The sequence below is a fragment of the Pogona vitticeps genome, chromosome 2 (assembly GCF_051106095.1).
Source record: "Pogona vitticeps strain Pit_001003342236 chromosome 2, PviZW2.1, whole genome shotgun sequence".
NCBI classification, from domain to species: domain Eukaryota; kingdom Metazoa; phylum Chordata; class Lepidosauria; order Squamata; family Agamidae; genus Pogona; species Pogona vitticeps.
In genome coordinates, this window is record NC_135784.1 from 312,086,928 (window position 1) to 312,104,534 (window position 17,607).

The 17,607-nt window shown below is 50.8% G+C and overlaps 1 protein-coding gene across 3 annotated transcripts in view; it reads left to right on the forward strand.

Annotated features, from left to right (window-relative positions):
• The window catches only part of IL11RA (interleukin 11 receptor subunit alpha), a 55,734-nt gene that overhangs the window by 10,455 nt on the left and 27,672 nt on the right, over positions 1–17,607 (forward strand). The window contains exon 1 of one of the 3 annotated variants that reach the window (XM_020800710.3): positions 9,325–11,988. The exons of the other annotated variants lie outside the window; for them this stretch is intronic. The gene's annotated coding sequence lies outside the window, so the exon portion shown is untranslated. Of the gene's footprint in view, positions 1–9,324; positions 11,989–17,607 lie in introns of those variants that run through there. 3 annotated transcript variants of the gene reach the window in all.

A 17,607-nucleotide genomic window follows, 5' to 3' on the forward strand; every position in this document is an offset into this window, starting at 1 on the left:
CTCTCTGGAGAGAGCGGTGGGGAGGGCGTTTCGGCTGGAGGAACCGCAGAGGCGAAATATGGCAGAGAAGCAAGAGCCCGCAGGCGAGGGAGCCCCGGGCGCCTTCTGGCTTGGGCAGCGTGATGGGGGCAGCTGTGACCCTCCGCTGATGTTGGGGCTTCGCTGGACCATTAGTGCTCACTGTTGATGATGGGCAGGTTGGTCAGAAGGGTGGGGAGCTGATGCCTGTGCTCTGGCTGATTTGGGGGCGGGTTAAGAGTAAGGGGAAGGCGAAGGGAGCCCCTCACTGGTTCTAGAGTTGTTCATAGTTTGCTCATTTCTCTGTGTTGTGATGCTTTTCAAACCATGCAAACCAGTTTACATGAACATCAGCTTCATTAAGACCAGCATCAAAACCCAGCCCAGATCAAGAGCAGCTTCAGCTTTGAGCTTTTGCAGGTGGCAAGCCTAGCTGGCAGGAGCCTTGAGCTCCTTCAAGGCTGGGTGTCACTGCTCTGGGAGGGGGCCCCTGATGCTGCCGCCTGAGACCAGCCCCTTGGTCTTTTGATGGAAATGTAATCAAGGGCTGGATTTTAACTTGGGGCAAAGCCTTGGATCCATTCCAGTGCTTCCACCTGGGCTCTGTTGAGATTCCTTTATTTTATAACAGGAGAACAAACCAGGACTCGTTAACAAGAGTTTTCATTTCCCCCGTGTTGCAGAGTCTTGTTGTTGTTTAGTTGTTGTGTCTGACTCTTCGTGACCCCATGGACCAGAGAGTACACCAGGCCCTCCTGTCCTCCACTGCTTCCTCCCAGAGTTGGGTCAAAGTCATGTTGGTCGGTTCGATGACCCTGTCCAGCCATCTCGTCCTCTGTCGTCCCCTTCTCCTCTTGCCTTCACACTTTCCCAACATTAGGGTCTTTTCCAGGGAGTCTTCTTTTCTCATCAGATGGCCAAAGGATTGGAGCCTCAGCTTCAGGATCTGTCCTTCCAGGGAGCACTCAGGGTTGCTCACCTTCAGAATGGATAGGTTTGTTCTCTTTGCAGTCCAGGGGACTGCAGAGTCTTAATCTTCAGCAAAGATGGAAGTAGTGGCAGAACACCTCTGAGAACATGCAGAGTGGTGCTCTTGCACCCTCAGTGGACCACAGCTGGAGCGTGTACACTTGGCGGGGTGGGGAGGGGGAATGAAGAGTCGATGGGCGTTCAGCTGAGCACCCTTCTTGGTTGGGTACTCAGGGCAGCCCGTCATCTTTGGCGGATCTGCCAACCCAGAGAAGGTTTGAGGGAAACCAGAGTTCCCAGTTGGCCCTCTCTCCTGCTTGCTCTGCCCTGCGAGGTTCAGCCAGGCTCTGAGGTGACAGCACAATTCAAACTCAGTGCAATTAAAAGCCCCTATAAAATGCCAGGGTGGAAACAGGCAGCAAGCTAGAGAGCAAGCTGTTTGTTGTGCTTGGCCGGATAGCTTTTATGGGACCCATCAGGGAAAGAAGCCCCCTCTGACCAACCCAGGCCTGGTGAGCTGTGGAGGAGAAGAGGGGAGAGATCCTTGCCCTAATATTTATTGTTTGTTTGTTTGTTATTAAATATATACCCAGCCCATTTAGACCCAAGTCTACTCTGGGCGGCTAACGATAAAAAATAGCATAAAAGCAATGTAATAAAATAAAGAACAAGAATAGGCATATCGTTCAAGATGGGGACAAGATAAAAATAATCAAGTGATGACAGGAGGGGAAGCCTGCCTAAAGAGCTAGGTTTTAAGTTGTTTTAATACTGTTCCAGGAATGTTTTGAGGGGGAAAACAGGGAGCTGGGGGCACAAATATTCTTTTGAAAACCCTGTAATCTCCCCCTGCCATCCACAGCAGTTACGTTTTTCCCTTTCCTGGTTCTGTGTCCTGTTATCCCCGTCGCTTCCCCTCCCAGAGTGAGGCCAGATGATCAGATTCTTTTCAACCCTAAAGAGCATGCGCCACTGCAATAATCTTAGAACATAATCTTAGCTCTGCAGAGCTGGAAGGGATCCCTCCCCCCCCATCAAACCCAGCCCCTGTCAAGGAGGCCCAGTGGGGGAATCAAACCCCTAACCTCAGGATCTGCAGCCAGATGCCTCAATCCGCTGAGCTATCTATCCAGTGGTCTTTATGCAGGAAAGCATTCTGTGCCCCTAGGTTTGTTACCTGACATCTGCACCAGCCATTGTGGTTGGATGGGGAAAAGTATGGGCAGCTTTTTTACAATGCTCTCTCCAAAGGCAGAACTTGCTTCCCGTCCGGGCTTAGACTTGAAATGAAGATGCTCCTGTAAGAGGTTATCACTAAGAGGCCTTTGCATTAGCTAGCCTTGTGCTTCAGGGGTTCTTCAGATGAAAAAGTGCCGTCTTCGCTCACTGCTTCTCCCCCTCAATGGTCTTCTCAAGAAGTAACAGGGAATATTGCTTTGTGTGTTTCAAAGAGGAAACCAATGTTTTAGTTGGTTTTTGGATGTCTCCTAATAGGGTTTTTGAAATACTGTATAACTCTTCAGAAAGTAGTTTAACATTCCTTCCTTCTGCGCAGTGCTAACAAGAGTTAGCTTGCCACTGTTGTTGTCTGTGAAAGGTCCTCCACCAGCATCACCTTCCACTGCTTCCCAGTAGCTGCTGTTTGGGAGTTTCTCTGCCCCCGTCACCCTTGGGGTTGTCCATTCTCTTCTGACCAAGTGACCGCCTTCATCCCGAAGCAGGACGAGGCATCTTTAGTCTGGCGAATCTCACCTGGGGCCATTCTGCCTTGGGTGATGTGGCTAGGAGTGCAGCCTCATCGTGGAGTCTGGCCTTCTGATGGCTTTGCTCTGGGCTTCCCTGGCACCCTCAAACCCCCTCCCTCGGTGTGTCCAAGAAGCGGTTTGGAAGACCTGAGCAGAACTGTTAATGAGAAGACCTTTGGGAGGTCATTAATCCACAGCATTATTGTAAATCAGAAGCCACCTGACATCAAAGAGCAACAACAGCTGTGTTCGTCTGTTTCAGCTGGGTCACAAAAATAGAGGATGAAAAGGCTTGTGGCACCTCTAAAAGCATTTATCTCCCCATCTCCCATGTAAGGTTTCATGGTTGCAATTTTGTGTCTGAAGTGCAGGACTAGAATGGGGGGGGGTGAGGATGGCTTGGCCAATGGACCAGTGGGAGCAAGGAAGTCAAGGCTATTTATTTGCAGGTGTGTGTGTGTGTGTGTCTGCTCTGAAAGGATGCCCGGGCAGTGGAGTGACCCGTGGTGATCCCTCCTCCTGGGAGGGGAGTGAGTTTGCAAGTGCTTTGAACAAGGGGAGAACCTGCAGAGCCGGTCGGACACTCTTGACTTGGGAAAATCATCACGCCCAGACTTCTTCTTGGGAAGACTAAGAAAACCAATGTTTTGGTTTCGCGGAGGCGGGAAAGATCATCGCCTCCGCTGCAGATCCATCTGGGCAAGCCCTGGAGCCCCGGGGGGGGGGAGGCTGGGCTATGCTGGAGCCTTCACAAGAGGAACTGTCTGTGGCCCGCCACCAAATGGCTGTGGCTTTCTCGTGGCTGGCTTCACTCTGGCACTGATGGCCTCTCCCACCCCACCCCCTGCTGCCGCTGCCCAAATCTCCCAGCAGCCTTGGGGGGGCCATTTTAGGCTGGCCACCCGTGCCTTGGCTAAGGCCACCCAGCAAGCTTGTAGCCTGGCTGGAGGTGTTGCCTTGGATCTCCCTGGTATCCTGGCTACTGACCCACATCAAAGGGCCTGGAGTGGCACCTCCAAGCCCGCCACTAGAAACCCCAAGAGAAGACAAGGGGTTGTGTGCCCAGAGGCAGAACTGGTCAGGATCACCAAGGGGCCTTTGAGCAAAGCCCTCTGACACCCCCCCCCACCGCACACACACACCTCCCTGTAATACAAGAATCGCAGCTCTCTGAGCAGCCGCCCTGGGAGGTGATGGGGAACGTTGTTCCCATCTCTTAACCAGCGCTTAGAAAAGTTCCCACTGTTTCAGAAGGGGACCAGGTTGCCTCAAAGACTCTGGCATGTATCGTTCCCAAAGACTCATTCCAAGGTTTGGTCTTAGCTCGACAGCCCCCTCTCCACCTAAAGGAGCTGGTGTTTTTTTCTCTCTCTCTCTCTCTCTTTTTTTGGCCATCCCCTTTGCTGCCAGAGGCTCCACCATGAACACAGAAGTCGCTAGAAAGAGACCCACATGTTTCTGCTCAGGGGATCCGTGTTGCCTGCGCAAAACCTCAGGTTCTTGCTTCGCTGCTTGTTGTTATCAGCTTGGAGAGCGGGCTGCCAGGAACCGGAGCCGGTGTCCCTTCCACTTTCCGTGAGCCAAACAACAGGGCCCTGTGCAGGAAGGCACGTGGCTGGAGGCCCCTTGGAGGCACAGGTGTGCTTTGTGCCCTGGCAAGGAGGCATTCACTCCCCCCCCACCCCAGCAGATGGAGCCCGGCTGGGCCCCCTCCCTTTCCGGGAGAACCTGTTTACTTTTGCAATATACACCCGGCGTGGCTCTTGATGCTGTTTGCTTTAAGCCATCAAAGGCTCACAGAGGGCTGGTCCTCTAGCAAAGAAGGCATCGGGAATCTGAGCTTTGAGCAGTGGGGGAGGTCGGTATTGGGCAGACGGGCAGGCAGCAAAGCTGGGCTGGGTCAAAGGATGATACTCTCCCGTGCCCCTGGTGAAGGGCAGTGCTGCCCACCCTAGCCCTGATAGACTGTGCCATCCCACGAGAGGCAAAGGCTGCATTTCCTTCTAAGCAGCTTGCAAGCGCGAGCCAAGCTGAGTGCCACTCAGAGAGGGAAGGGAAGGGAAAGTCTTGGGACTCTTAGGCTGTCCAGCCAAGATGCCTACCGGTGCCAGTGTTAGGGAAGATGGTGATCTTGGGTTGGCCTCTTAATTCTCCCCCATCCTCAATTCTGCCCCATCTTGTGGAGCCTCTGGAGCTGCTGCTGAGATGGCGTGAATCGCCCCGCTGGCACTAGGCGCCAACCCAAGCATGCGGGTGTCAGGGCCTCCAAGGGGGCTGTGCCTGTGGAAGGGCCACTTGGTGGCCCAGTGGCATCGTTGCCTGGAGGTCTCGGCTGTGTCCCCTCTTGGCCCATTGCCCTCCGTCTATGAAGCAAGGAGCCTACTTGTAACCCAAGGGGTGCGTTTGCGCTCATCCCCTGACTCGGCCTGATCCGAGGAGCCTTACCACCTCCCACTGTTTCTCGGGACCCACCTCCCTCCCATGTGTTTGCCTGCTGAGTGCAGAAGTGTGGTTTTCTGTGTGCCAGGGCATGCGTGGCTTGCGTGGGACCTGAGGAGGGACTCCCGAGAGCCCGGGAGGGAGGCAGAAAGGAGGACCACTCTTTCCCTCTGCTGCTTGCCCGCTCCCATCCCCGGCCGTGTCAGCATCAGCACCCGAGGGCCCATCTCTTGGCCTTTTAGTGCCCTGACCAGGTGCACCACCCCGGGTTTTCTGAACAACCACGGGGGGGGGGGGCTTTGAGAGCTGTCTGTAGAGGACCTCGGTTTGGGGGGATCGTCTCTCTCGCCTTCTCGGCTCGGGTCCTTCTCAGCCGCTCGATTTGCTCTCCAGCTTTTACCCTTCCAGGCACCCTCTGGGCAGGTTATCCATTGCACTCCTCACTTTGATACCTTACCTCTTTTTCCTGCCATGGCCCTGCACTGCGGGATCATGGGCTTTGTAGTCAGGTGAGAAACAATGTGGAATTGTCTACTAGAGCGCTTCTCTTCCCACCACCACCACCAAAGTAGAGCAGAGAACTTTAAGCCATTCCAGAATTACTTTGGAGCCCCGGTTCCCAACCTCGGGTCGCCCCGCAGTTCTTGGGCTACAGTTTGCAGATGTTCCCAGACCTCCCCTAAAATTCCTAACGTCAGCTACGTAATTAACAAATGCATGTAGTAATTGGTTACAGAAGCAATCTCCTTAATCACTCTCTCTCTACAAGAGCCTGCCAAAGCAGCCCTGATTCCTCTGTTGCTCACACCTTCACCCCCACCAGCGGTGCGGCCCAGGGTTTCTGGGAGTTGCAGTCAAGAACACCTTGGGTTGCCCCAGGTTGGGAGCCACCGCTTTCGGCGGAGCCGTGCCAACGACAGGGAGGCATCCGCGTCCTACGAGCTCCGGTGCAGGTGCCATCTTGGATCGAAGAGCTGCTGAGCACCAGTGGCGTTTCCTTCTTGGGGTGCCAGCGGGGGAACTCAGCAGCCACTTCATGCCATTCCTTTTCCGTGGAAGAAGGGGGCAGAGTCATAGGACCGGGGCTTTGAAAAGTTCCTGTTTGGGACTACCGCACCCAGAAGGCATGACTCAGTCAATGCGATGCTTCCCAAAATGGCTCTGCCATGGGCTTCATGGGGAATGAAGCTCTTTTTTTTCCCCCAGACTCTCACAGGAGCGGCGGCTGCTTTCTGGTTGCTGCAGGAAGGCTGCACCGCCCAGCAATCTCCTCAAGGCTACCCGTGATCATAAATCAGAGGCAGATAACAGCATCTCTGTCTTCTGGCTTCTGCTTTTTCCTGCTTGGCCTGTGTTTTGACAACCTCCAAACTGAATAAGCTCCTGATAGCAGATTTCTGGTGGGCCTGGAGAGTCCAGTCACATCCTCCTGAGACGTGACTTGATTAGTGACTTGCTGTAGGACTGCGATTCAGAGCATTTCAAGGGCTGAATATAGATTTATTTCAGAATATACGTTTCTGAATGGCAAAGCTCCTTCTGGTTCTCAGCTCCCGAGGGTCGGATCTTGACCCCAGCAACACCAGAGAGGGCAGCCCCCCCCCTCCACTGACCCTTCTTCCTAGCTCATAAGGCCAGCGGAAAGCATCTTTTTTAAAAAAGATGATGCTTAGGACAGGTCTAACTCAAGAAGGGACAGTCTTGTTTAGAGGCTGGCATCATGGAATGCCTGAGCCTGGGACAGAGGGTGGAGAAGGAAAGGGTGGTTATGTATTAATTATAATGTGCTTGGATTTTTCAAAAATGAATATTCATCGTATAAACTTGTATTCTGTCTTTTTGCACTGAGCGCCCCAGAGGTCGATTGTCATCCTCACTGTTTTTTAGAAAATAGTTTTGGAGGAATGTACTTTTTAGAAGACAGAGCTCTTCAAACTGACCTTTTAAACTTTTTATTGACTTCTTGTGATGGTTTTAATGGCTTCGGTTATTGTCATCTTAATGAGTTTATTGCTTAATTTGTCTTAATTGATTTGACTCAAGGAAGGAAGCCAGCCTTGAGTTTGCCTTGAGCTGAGAAGGGCTGTTCATGGCAGGACATTTTGGAGATGATGCCCCGGTCAGTCCTAAGGCTGCCGTTAGTCTGAACTGAGCTGATGGCACTTAACAACATGGTTTTTTTTTAAATCTATTTTTAATCCGTTTAATTGTATCTGGTAGCCATCTCAGGAACTTTTTCTTCTTAGCACAGTGGCGGGATATAAATGAGATACATAAAAAGAGAAAATAGCTACCCTACAGAACTTCACTGGGTAGAACAGGGGTTCCTAACCTTGGGTTCCCCAGATGCTGTCCTTGGGCGACAACTCCCAAAAACCTTGGCCAGCACAGCTGGCAGTGAAGGCTTCTGGGAATTGTAGTCCAAGGACAGCATTTGGGGAGCCCAAGGTTGGGAACCCCTGGTCTAGTGACTTAGGGGAGTAACACCCCATCTCTGACTGAGCTGCATTCACCGGATGGTTGGGATGCGTCAGAAGGTCTGGAGACCAAAACCAGTGACAGAGGTGCTGCGTTACCAGACTACGCCAGGGGGTATAATGGTGAAATGAACTGCTCAGAGATGAAACCAAACAGACACTGTTGTAGTGTCGATAGAATTATTTACATTAAAGTCCATATATACAGGGATAAATACAACTTATCTTGGTCTTTACACAGTCCTGGTCATTCACAGTAGTTCTTCAGTTTGCAATAGTAAATTTACAGTTTCAGTAACCAAAGATTGTTACCAATGTAAATAGTCCAGCATCCACGAAGTCTTCTCCTCTCACCACGGAGATAGTCTTCCTCCAGGACCTTCTTCTTGCAATATGGCAAGTCTTCATCCAGCAATGCAGTATATACAGCTCTCAACAACACGACCACCAGCAACACAACAATACAACTATCCAAACTACCCAACTACCCAACAGTTTGTGTCTGCAAGCTTGGCTAGTTTTATTCTTGGTTGAACCAATCATCTTGGTTGTCACACAGCTGTCTCAATTAACCCAGCTGTGTTACTTTGTTACATGTTGCTTTACTAAATCCTGATCCTGTTACAACTTATTCACTGAATTGCGATGAACAATTCTTCAGGTTGACTTTGAGACCTGTCAACCAGCGTTCAGGCTGAAGGGCTGGACAGACCTCGTCTCTAGAAGAACTGCTTTAGAGGTGGAAAGGAAGCCCCCTCCCATAATTTGGGAGGCAGTTCTGAGCTCCTTGTCGGTCAGGAGCCCACATCCCGAAGCAAGGGAGGAAGGAAAGTTCGTGGCAAGGAATGTGTGGCTCTTTACCGCTCAGCAAGCCCGGCAGGAGGAATTTACGGTTCTGTGAATGATTCATTAGTTGCCTGACGGTCCCCAGCAAGACAGAAGGAGCCCCCCCCCCCCGAATTCCCTCTGCTTCCCTTCAGTGGCAGGTTCTAATATTGGACTGTGGAAATTGGAAGATTTTTTTAAAAAAAAGTCAAAAGGTGAAATGAAGAAGACGTCTCTGGCCCACATAGGAGTGACAGGAGAGTGGCGTAAAACCTGAAAAATATCCCTATCCAAAGGCTTCTAAAATGTCCTTACGTACAGGGATGTTTTTATCTCAGTGGGTTGGTTACTTACTTACTTACTTACTTACTTACTTACTTACTTACTTACTTACTTACTTACTTACTTACTTACTTATTTGGTTTTCATACTGCCTGACTGACCGATAGTCACTTTGGTGTGTGTGTGTGTGTGTGTGTGTGTGTGTGTGTGTGTGTGTGTGTGTGTGTGTGTGTGTGTGTGAGAGAGAGAGAGAGAGAGAGAGAGAGAGAGAGAGAGAGAGCCCATACCCCCCAAAGCAGGTAACCCAGGAGTAGAGAGAAATAAAGCGATTCCCAGCCTCCTTCCCTGCCTGCTTTTGTCCGGAGGGAGTAAAAAAATCCCCGTTTCCTTGTGATGGGCCCCCAGCTTGGCTTCCCTGCCTGGCAAACATTTGGCCGCGTCTTGCAGCAGCGCACAGAGGCCAAAGTGCCCGGTTCCCGTGGCAACAGCACTTTTGAGGAAATGATCCTTCTGTGAGAATAAACACACACACAGAGACACACACACACACACACACATACGGGAATGCTTTGCTGAGCTGGTGGGGATGCAAGCAAAGATGGACACTTTTCTGCAGCCCAAGCGAAGGGGAAGGGGATGGGTTCTGGGCCGGTGTCTCGCTGGCCCCAGGCCGGCCTCAGGAGTGGGGTGGAATCTGGGCCCGGTTCAAAGCCCTCCGAGTAAGGTCCTATGGCCTCCGGTGGGTCTGAGCCATGCCATGCCATGAGCCTAATTTCCTGGGGGAGTCAGTGGGTCTAACTGCTGTTGCGACAGGTGTGGGAACAACGGATGGCTTGGGTGTGTTTTCTCCTCCTGTCTTTTCTGCATCTGCGTTTGGATTGCTGCTCTTGGGCTGTTTCCTTTCCTCTTCCTTCCACTGAGATCATTTCCTTCTTCTTGTTCCAAATGTCAACTCTCTAGGGACTTCTGTAACGCTGTTTAAAGCTCCTTTCCTCCCACCCTATCCTCAAATGGAGTTCTGCAGTAAAGAGACAATCAGTTTCCTTCTTTTTCTTTTTGTCATTTAGTCATTTAGTCATTTAGTCGTGCCCGACTCTTCGTGACCCCTTTATGGACCAGAGCATGCCAGGCCCTCCCGTCATCCACTGCCTCCCGGAGTTGGGTCAAATTCATGTTGGTTGCTTCGATGACACTGTCCAACCATCTCATCCTCGGTCGTCCCCTTCTCCTCTTGCCTTCACACTTTCCCAACATCAAAGTCTTTTCCAAGGAGTCTTTTCTTCTCATGAGATGGCCAAAGGATTGGAGCCTCAGCTTCAGGATCTGTCCTTCCAGTGAGCACTCAGGGTTGATTTCCTTCAGAATGGATAGGTTTGTTCTCCTTGCAGTCCAGGGGACTCTCAAGAGCCTCCTCCAGCACCACAATTCAAAGGCATCAATTCTTTAGCAGTCAGCTTTCTTTATGGTCCAGCTCTCACTTCCGTACATCACAACAGGAAAAACCATATCTTTGACTATGTGGATTTTTGTTGGCAAAGTGATGTCTCTGCTTTTTAGGATGCTGTCAAGGTTTGTCATCGCTTTCCTCCCAAGAAGCAGTGCTAGAGGGTGGAACTAGGGATCAGATTGGCTCCACTGGATATTTTGGTTTCTCCAAGGAACGTCCCATCCGTTTCTGTCCCAGACTGGATTGTTGAGTGTGTGACGGACAAACGGGGCTCAAACCTGGCAAGCTCTCGAAAGGCTGAGCGGTGGCGGCTGTTGCTGCTGCTCCTGTCCTGACCCTCCTTCCCGAAATCCCCCTTGGCTCTCTGCACATGCTTTGTTGGCTCCTATTGGGAAGGAGACGTTCCCCATCCTTAACGGGCAGACCCTCTGGGACACGAACTCAAGCAGGTGGGCAGCAGTGGCCAGGCTGGCTTATAATCGAAGAAGGAGCTGAACGTCATGGCACCTTGAGCGGAAAGCATTGCAACGCATTCCAAGCAAAAAGTCAACGCCCCGTAGAAAACTCACAGAGACACCTGATGCCTTTGGACGCAAAGCTTAAAGTGGTGCAAGGAAGAAGAACATGCGCAGAGGCATTTTTGAATACTTGCCCCAGCCAGATCGAATCATAATCCCCAACGCAAACGAGCTCATTAGAGCCCTGCACCTTCTCTCTGCTGACGGGTTTGTTCTCTTGCTCTGTTGTCCAGAAATCAGCTCTCCCACTGGGCCCCATTCCCCAGACCTCTCTCTCACACACACACACACACACACATCAGGGGTTGGGTTCTTTCTCCCTTCGGCCAGCCGAGTTCTCCCTAGGACCAGCCCTAAGGCCCTTTGAGTGGCACTCCTTCGCAAGAGGAGGAGCTGCCTCTCCGTTCTGAAGGAGGCCAGCATCTCCTCCTCAGCACCACCCATAATAAGCTCCTCCAGTCTTCCTGAGGAATGCAGCTTCTTTGATCTTCATTGATGCCCTTGAATCCTCCAGTAAACACACGCCCAGGCTTTGAACTCTCTTTGACTTGAAAGGCGCTGGAGTGTGAATGTGTTTAGAATGGGGTCCTCTGTTCGTTAGTCCTCCAAACCCACAATTATTTGTTGTTTCTGCCGTTCATAAATTGTGGCTTGTTCCTCCACCCGGCTGCCCGGCTGCTCTGATCATATGGCGCGTAACTCCTAACCCCAGCAAAGCCTGGAAACGGATGGATCTCCCAGGCCTTTGGCTTGCGAGCTCTCCGAACATTTGCTCAGCATCTGCAGACTTCACCCAGGAAGTTTTTAAAACAGCGGCAGATCTGAAGCCACCCCATGGAGGGCACAGAAAAGCTCCTGTTCTGACCGGCAGTTCATAGATCTCCCGGCCAACTGGCGGCAGGACTCTGGGAATTGTAGTCCTCTTCCCCCCCCCCACTGCCGCCACCCCAGAAATAACTTTTCCAAGCGCTGGCCAAGCGTCAGGTTGGTCTTTGTAGGAGCTAATTCCGGACCTTTCATCTCTGGGTCCTGGAGAAACCAAGAGATCCATCGGTCTGCTTGACAAAGAGCAAGAGCAGAAGATGAGAGAAGAGCCGGAGTGGCCTTCTGGGAAGCAACGGGGGCTCTGCCACTCCTCCCTGGGGGGGCACCCGCTTCTCACGGCTTGCTGGAAGGAGTGAGGTGCTCTGAGGGACGAGGGGCCATCTCTGGCAAGGGTCTTGGTCCAGAAGCGTCGCACTGAGACGGGGGTCTTCCTGCACCGTGGGGTAAGAAGGCCTCGCTTCCATTCCCCTGAGCAGCTTGCTTTCTGCTTCACAGAGCTTTTGAATGCCTGAGCTTTGTATGCTCCTATTATGCCACTGTAATTGAAATAAATGCCTAAATTCCATGGAGAGGCGAATCACCACCGCCATCTCAGCTAGCAACGGTGGCTGGCTTCGCTTAAAGTTCTCTGCTGGACTCAGAGCTGGGTGGCACCAGCGTGTGCATACGTGCACACACGCACACCCATGTAGGCATTATATTCCACTCTTTGTTAGGGAAGAGGCCATGCCTCTGCAAAGCTAGCGCTGTTGCTGTCTATCCACTTTATTCTGCCATCTTAAATACATTTGCTCAGAGGCGCGGGGGCTTGGGGGCTTTCCTTACGTCCCAATAAACGTGTGCAGGGTTGCGCTGCGAAAGCTGGTTTTGGTTTCAGTTATCATTTCCAGTGAGGTCCAGAGTAAGAGCAGCTGTGGATGAAAAAGGGAGCTAAGTTTTTAAAGAGGGGAAGCACAGCTGAAGGTCTGCCCCCCCTCCCTTTGATGGGCATGGGAAGAGCCAAGAGTTATTGCTGTGAGCGGTGCAAAAGGGAGAGAAGTAGCAGAAGGATGGATGGAAGGAAGAAAGAAGGAGACTCTTGCAGAGTGTGGGCGACATACAAGTTGAACAAATAAATAAAATAAGAATGTAGACTCCTAAGGGAGAGTGTAACTAACAGGATATTACACAGTTATTCCTTTTGGATGCTCCTGTAACTGGCAATGCTGCATTCTGTGGAACCCCAGGATTTCCAATCTGGCGAGGAGCCGAGATTTCCCTGCTGGAAAGGTGTAGCATCCTCCCTTTGTATTCCGTTGTGCCCAGGGGTGGCGTTCTCCCGGATGGGGCTAAGGTTAAATTCAGTCTCCCCTGGAAACGAAGGCACCAGATCTCTCCCAACTCTCGACTTTCCTCTCCAGACTGAGTGTCCGTTCCTGCAAAAATACTGTATTCTGTGCTGTTTTGGTGTGATTTTCCTCCATTCCAGAGGATGTAAACCTTGACCTGATATTTTCAGTGCTTCGGAGGGTGTGTGTGTGTGACTCTCTATGTTAGTGCTTTGAAGCTGTCCTGTAAAGATCATTTCCATGTCAGAGGCTCCTGGTTGGCAGCTTTAAATGAAATGTATATTTAAAAGTTAAGGAAAAAATAGCTTCAGAAGTGAAGATCAGGCAAGAATCTAGATTTCTCAGCTTAGATTTTGAGACACGGGAGGCCAAAACAGTGCAATTTGGGTGTGAAGCCCAGTGTGTGCCTCTCCTGTCTGGGACCAGCCGTGGCTGATCCAGGGGAAGCTTTGTCCCATTGGGGTAAAAATCTAGCCTGCCTGTCATTTCCTTCTTCCTGCTGTGGGAAGGCTGAAAGGTGCTCCTTCCCTTCACGGAGCTGGCTTGGAGATGGGAGAGAATGTGTCTTGCAGGAGGGTGCATAAAGGGTAATGAGTTTGAGAAAAGGACTCGCCTCATCCTCGGAGGTGCAGGCAAGGAGCAGGGACCGTCCGCTCCTCAAGAAGGACAGGGAGGAAATTCGCTTTGTCCTCCATGGGGACATTTCAGATGTGCACGAAACTCCTTTTGTGCAAAAACAGAGGTGCCCGTTGCTTCTCTTGGAACAAATGTTGGTGTCTCTGGGTGAGGGACCTCACTTGCATGGACAACAAGGATTTTGCAAGTAATTTTGCCTTCCTAGTGAAGATATTATAACACAACAAAAGGTTAGGTCCTTTCTCTTTGCCCTCGCTGCATCCATGAAGCCCTGGTGCCCAGTTCTTTTTAGAGAGGCAGCTTGGCTTTGAAAACAACAACAACAACAACAACAACAACGACGACGACGACGACGACAACAACAACAACAACAACAACAACAACAACAACAACAACAACAACACAACAACAGAGGTAGCCATGCAGCCCTTTACACAATCCAGAGATAGAAGGGTGAACCCTTTCTTTAGACCACTACAAATCAAATGTCAAGCACAAGCTTATGTGAATAAAATCCACTTCTTTAGGCTTAGGGTAGACAAATCATGAACGGAAGTCCCAAGATGGTCATGGCAGAGAGGATCTGCCCGGCCCGTGGCTTGAGGGGAGCTGAGAGCTAGATTCAGCCAGTCCTGGAGGAGGGTGTTTTTGAATGCCTCTCCCCTGGTGCCATTTGGGTAGACTTTTCTCCCCTCGGCCTTTGCCCCCCCCCGCCTGGCTTTGCATCCAGGTGTGTGGTCCCTACAGGGATCCGAGCCGCGCCCTCCTCCGGCCTTGGGCAACTGGGCCATGGGGGCCCTGACTGACCGGGTTCAGGCCAGGCTTCCTGTCTTGCTTGCCCGGCCTGGGATGGTTTTCATAATGGTTCTTTGGCTTGCCGTTATGTGTAACGAAGAAATAGCATTTCACAATTTGGAGAATCCAAATGCTTTCCTTTCAGGGCTCTCACCGTCAAATGCAAAACAGGGCTGGTTTGTGTTGCCGCGGACCGGGTAATTTTTTCATTTATTGGGAGAGCGCTCAAGAGTAATGGATTTTTCATGTGTTTTAATGGGAAAAGCATGTGGAGGCCGAAGGATTTACGACCCCATTATTTACACGCCGGCTGAACAGCTCACGGACCGGAGAGGGCAAAAGCACCGTGCTGCCAGCCAAGGCAGAACAACAGCCAGCCTGGTGTGGCACCCTGCCCTCCGAGCCCATCGTCGGCCCTGGACGCACAGGAAGTAGAAAAGGGCTGCAGTGGCGCTGAGGGGTGGGGGGCGGCGGCGGCAGCCTTCCGCCTCCACCCCATTCCCTGGCTTGTCCTGCCGTCCACCCTCTTCTAGCGTCAGGACCGGGAGATCGGCCCCTCCCGTAAGTAGGAACGCCACAGGCCCCCTCCTGCCCCCTTGTACTTCCCCTCTTTTGGAGGACGGGCTCAGTCGAAGGCTGAGGGGTTCCCATTCATGATGGGGGGGGAAATGCCCGTTCTTTTATCTTTTTCAGTGATGTTCTCAAGCGGGACCACCGGTTTGGATGATCTGGGGGTACAGTATCAATGAACAGAACAATTTATTGAGGGTGCCCTCTGATTTGTTAGGGCTCCTTTTACCTTCTCTGTCGTCTAAATTCTCGCAATTGTTCGCACAGAAGAGGACTGGAGTCACGGGACCTGTTTGTTGTCAAGGTAGACTTAAGTTGCACCGGGCGACTCAACTCAGACTCAACTTGGGCTTCTTCTTCTTCTTCTTCTTCTTCTTCTTCTTCTTCTTCTTCTTCTTCTTCTTCTTCTTCTTCTTCTTCTTCTTCTTCTTCTTCTTCTTCTTGGACTTGACTTGCAAGTCAGAACCCACCCGACCATCCCTTTTTTTCTGGACGGAGGGAGAAAAGTTATTTTTAAAGCAGGGGGACCGAAAGACTTGGCCAGCCTCCCTGATCGTTCATCATTTAGAGGTGTAAATTAGTCATTTTTCTCTTTGTCCAGAGAGCTTTCCAAGGGGCCGTTAGACACCATCATCGGGTTTTGTTCTTCTGTGGCATCACGTTGCTTTTGACAAATCCTGATCTTACGAATGAGAGAGAGACCTCCAAAATATCCAGTCCTGAAAGGCCCTGATCCCTTCTCATGAACTCCCCTTAGGGAGTTCGTCCACCTCATAGTGGGTTTTCCTCTTTTCCTGCTGGATTTGACTTTTTCTAGGATTCTTGTCTTTTCCGGAGGACCCTGCCTTCTCAGGAGGTGCCCAAAGTAGGACAGCCTCAGTTTTATCTTCTTGGCTTCCAGGGAAAGTTCAGGCTTGATTTGATCTAGGACCAAATCTTTCTGGGAGTCCACAAAGCTGTCCTCCAGCGTAGTGATTGGGGAACGCAACTGTGTGGATGATCCTCCTCTTGGCCTCCAGGGACACCTCCTTAACACCTGAGGATCTGTTCTAATTCCTCCGTTGCTGCCCTTAATTAGTCTCAGCCCTCTTCTGAGTTCTTCTTGGCTGCAGCCTCCCTTTGGATTGATAGTTGAGCCAAAGTATACAAATCTTTAATCATTTCATTTTCTTCATTGTCAACAATAAAGTTACTGTATATACTCGAGTATAAGCCTAGTTTTCCAGTGCAATTTTTTGCTGAAAAAACACCCCCTCGACTTATACTCAAGTCAGTGTCAAAATTACATGTTCTCCCCTCCAGTGTGGGTGTTCTCCAGACTCCCCCGCTCATCTACGGGTGCCTGTAGCCTCTGTGGGTGGTCCAATGACCCAGGTTAAGTACACTGCATTTCTGCTTCCAGGACACCCCCATCCTCCTCCTTCTGCATATTCCATGTACCCACTCATCCCACCTTCCTCCTCCATCCTCCATCTCCCTCCATCTTGTTAAGCAGCAGTAGAGCAGTAGATAAGCGCAGCATCCAGTATGAGTCCTCCCTCTGCAGGCAGTAAAGTGTGTCTTGCACTCAAAAGGGCAGTATCTTCAAAAACATTTAACAAACATACTGATGCGTCAATTAATGTAAACTTATTGGTATCTTTTTTTTTTTAAATGTACCAGTAGCTGCTGCATTTTCCACACTCGGCTTATACTCGAGTCAATAAGTTTTACCAGTTTTTTGTGGTAAAATTGGGTGCCTCGGCTTATATTCAGGTCGGCTCATACTCGAGTATATACGGTTTGTAGTTCTTCTGCAGCTATGATTTTTGTATTGATTGAGGTGTTGTTTTTTAACTGATCTGTTTGAAATATGGTTTGGGGGGAAATTGATTCCTTTGAAATATGGTGAACAAGTGGGTCCTAGAGTAAATCAAGCCTGAGCTATCTCTGGAGACAGAAATGTTGAAACAGAGGCTGTCCTGATTGGGCCCATCATGAGAAGGCAGGAAAAGACAATAACACTGAGAAAAGTGGAAGGTAGCAGGAAAAAGAGGAAAACCAAATACGAGATAGAATCATAGAATCACAGAGTTGGAAGAGACCACAGTGGCCATCGAGTCCCACCCCTGCCATGCAGGAACTCCATCAGAGATGGGCTGACTTACTAAAGGATGTCACAGCTTTTGAGTTTGCAAGAGCTAAGCAGGGCTGCTGAGGACAGGACGTTTTAGAGATTGCTCATTCTTAGGGCCACCATAAGTTGGAGACAACTTGGCTGCACATAACAACAACTTAAAGCATAGACCAGTTTTCTGAAATTCTTTGGTGTGCTCTGGTAAAAGTAAAGGTAAAGGTTCCCTTTGACAATTGTTGCCCAGTCGTGTTCGACTCTAGGGGGCGGTGCTCATCCCCGTTTCCAAGCCATAGAGCCAGCGTTTTGTTCGTTGACAATCTTCCGTGGTCACATGGCCAGTGCGACTTAGACATGGAATGCTGTGACCTTCCCACCGAGGTGGTCCCTATTTATCGACTTGCATTTGCATGCTTTCGAACCGCTAGGTTGGCGGGAGCTGGGACAAAGCAACGGGAGCTCACTCCGTTGCGTGGATTCGATCTTACGACTGCTTGGTCTTCTGACCCTGCAACACAGGCTTCTGCGGTTTAGCCCGCAGCGCCACCACATCCCATACCCATGTGCTCTGGTAGCCAGCGAATATTTGCAATATGCTCTCCAGGGTCTCTTCCTTTAGG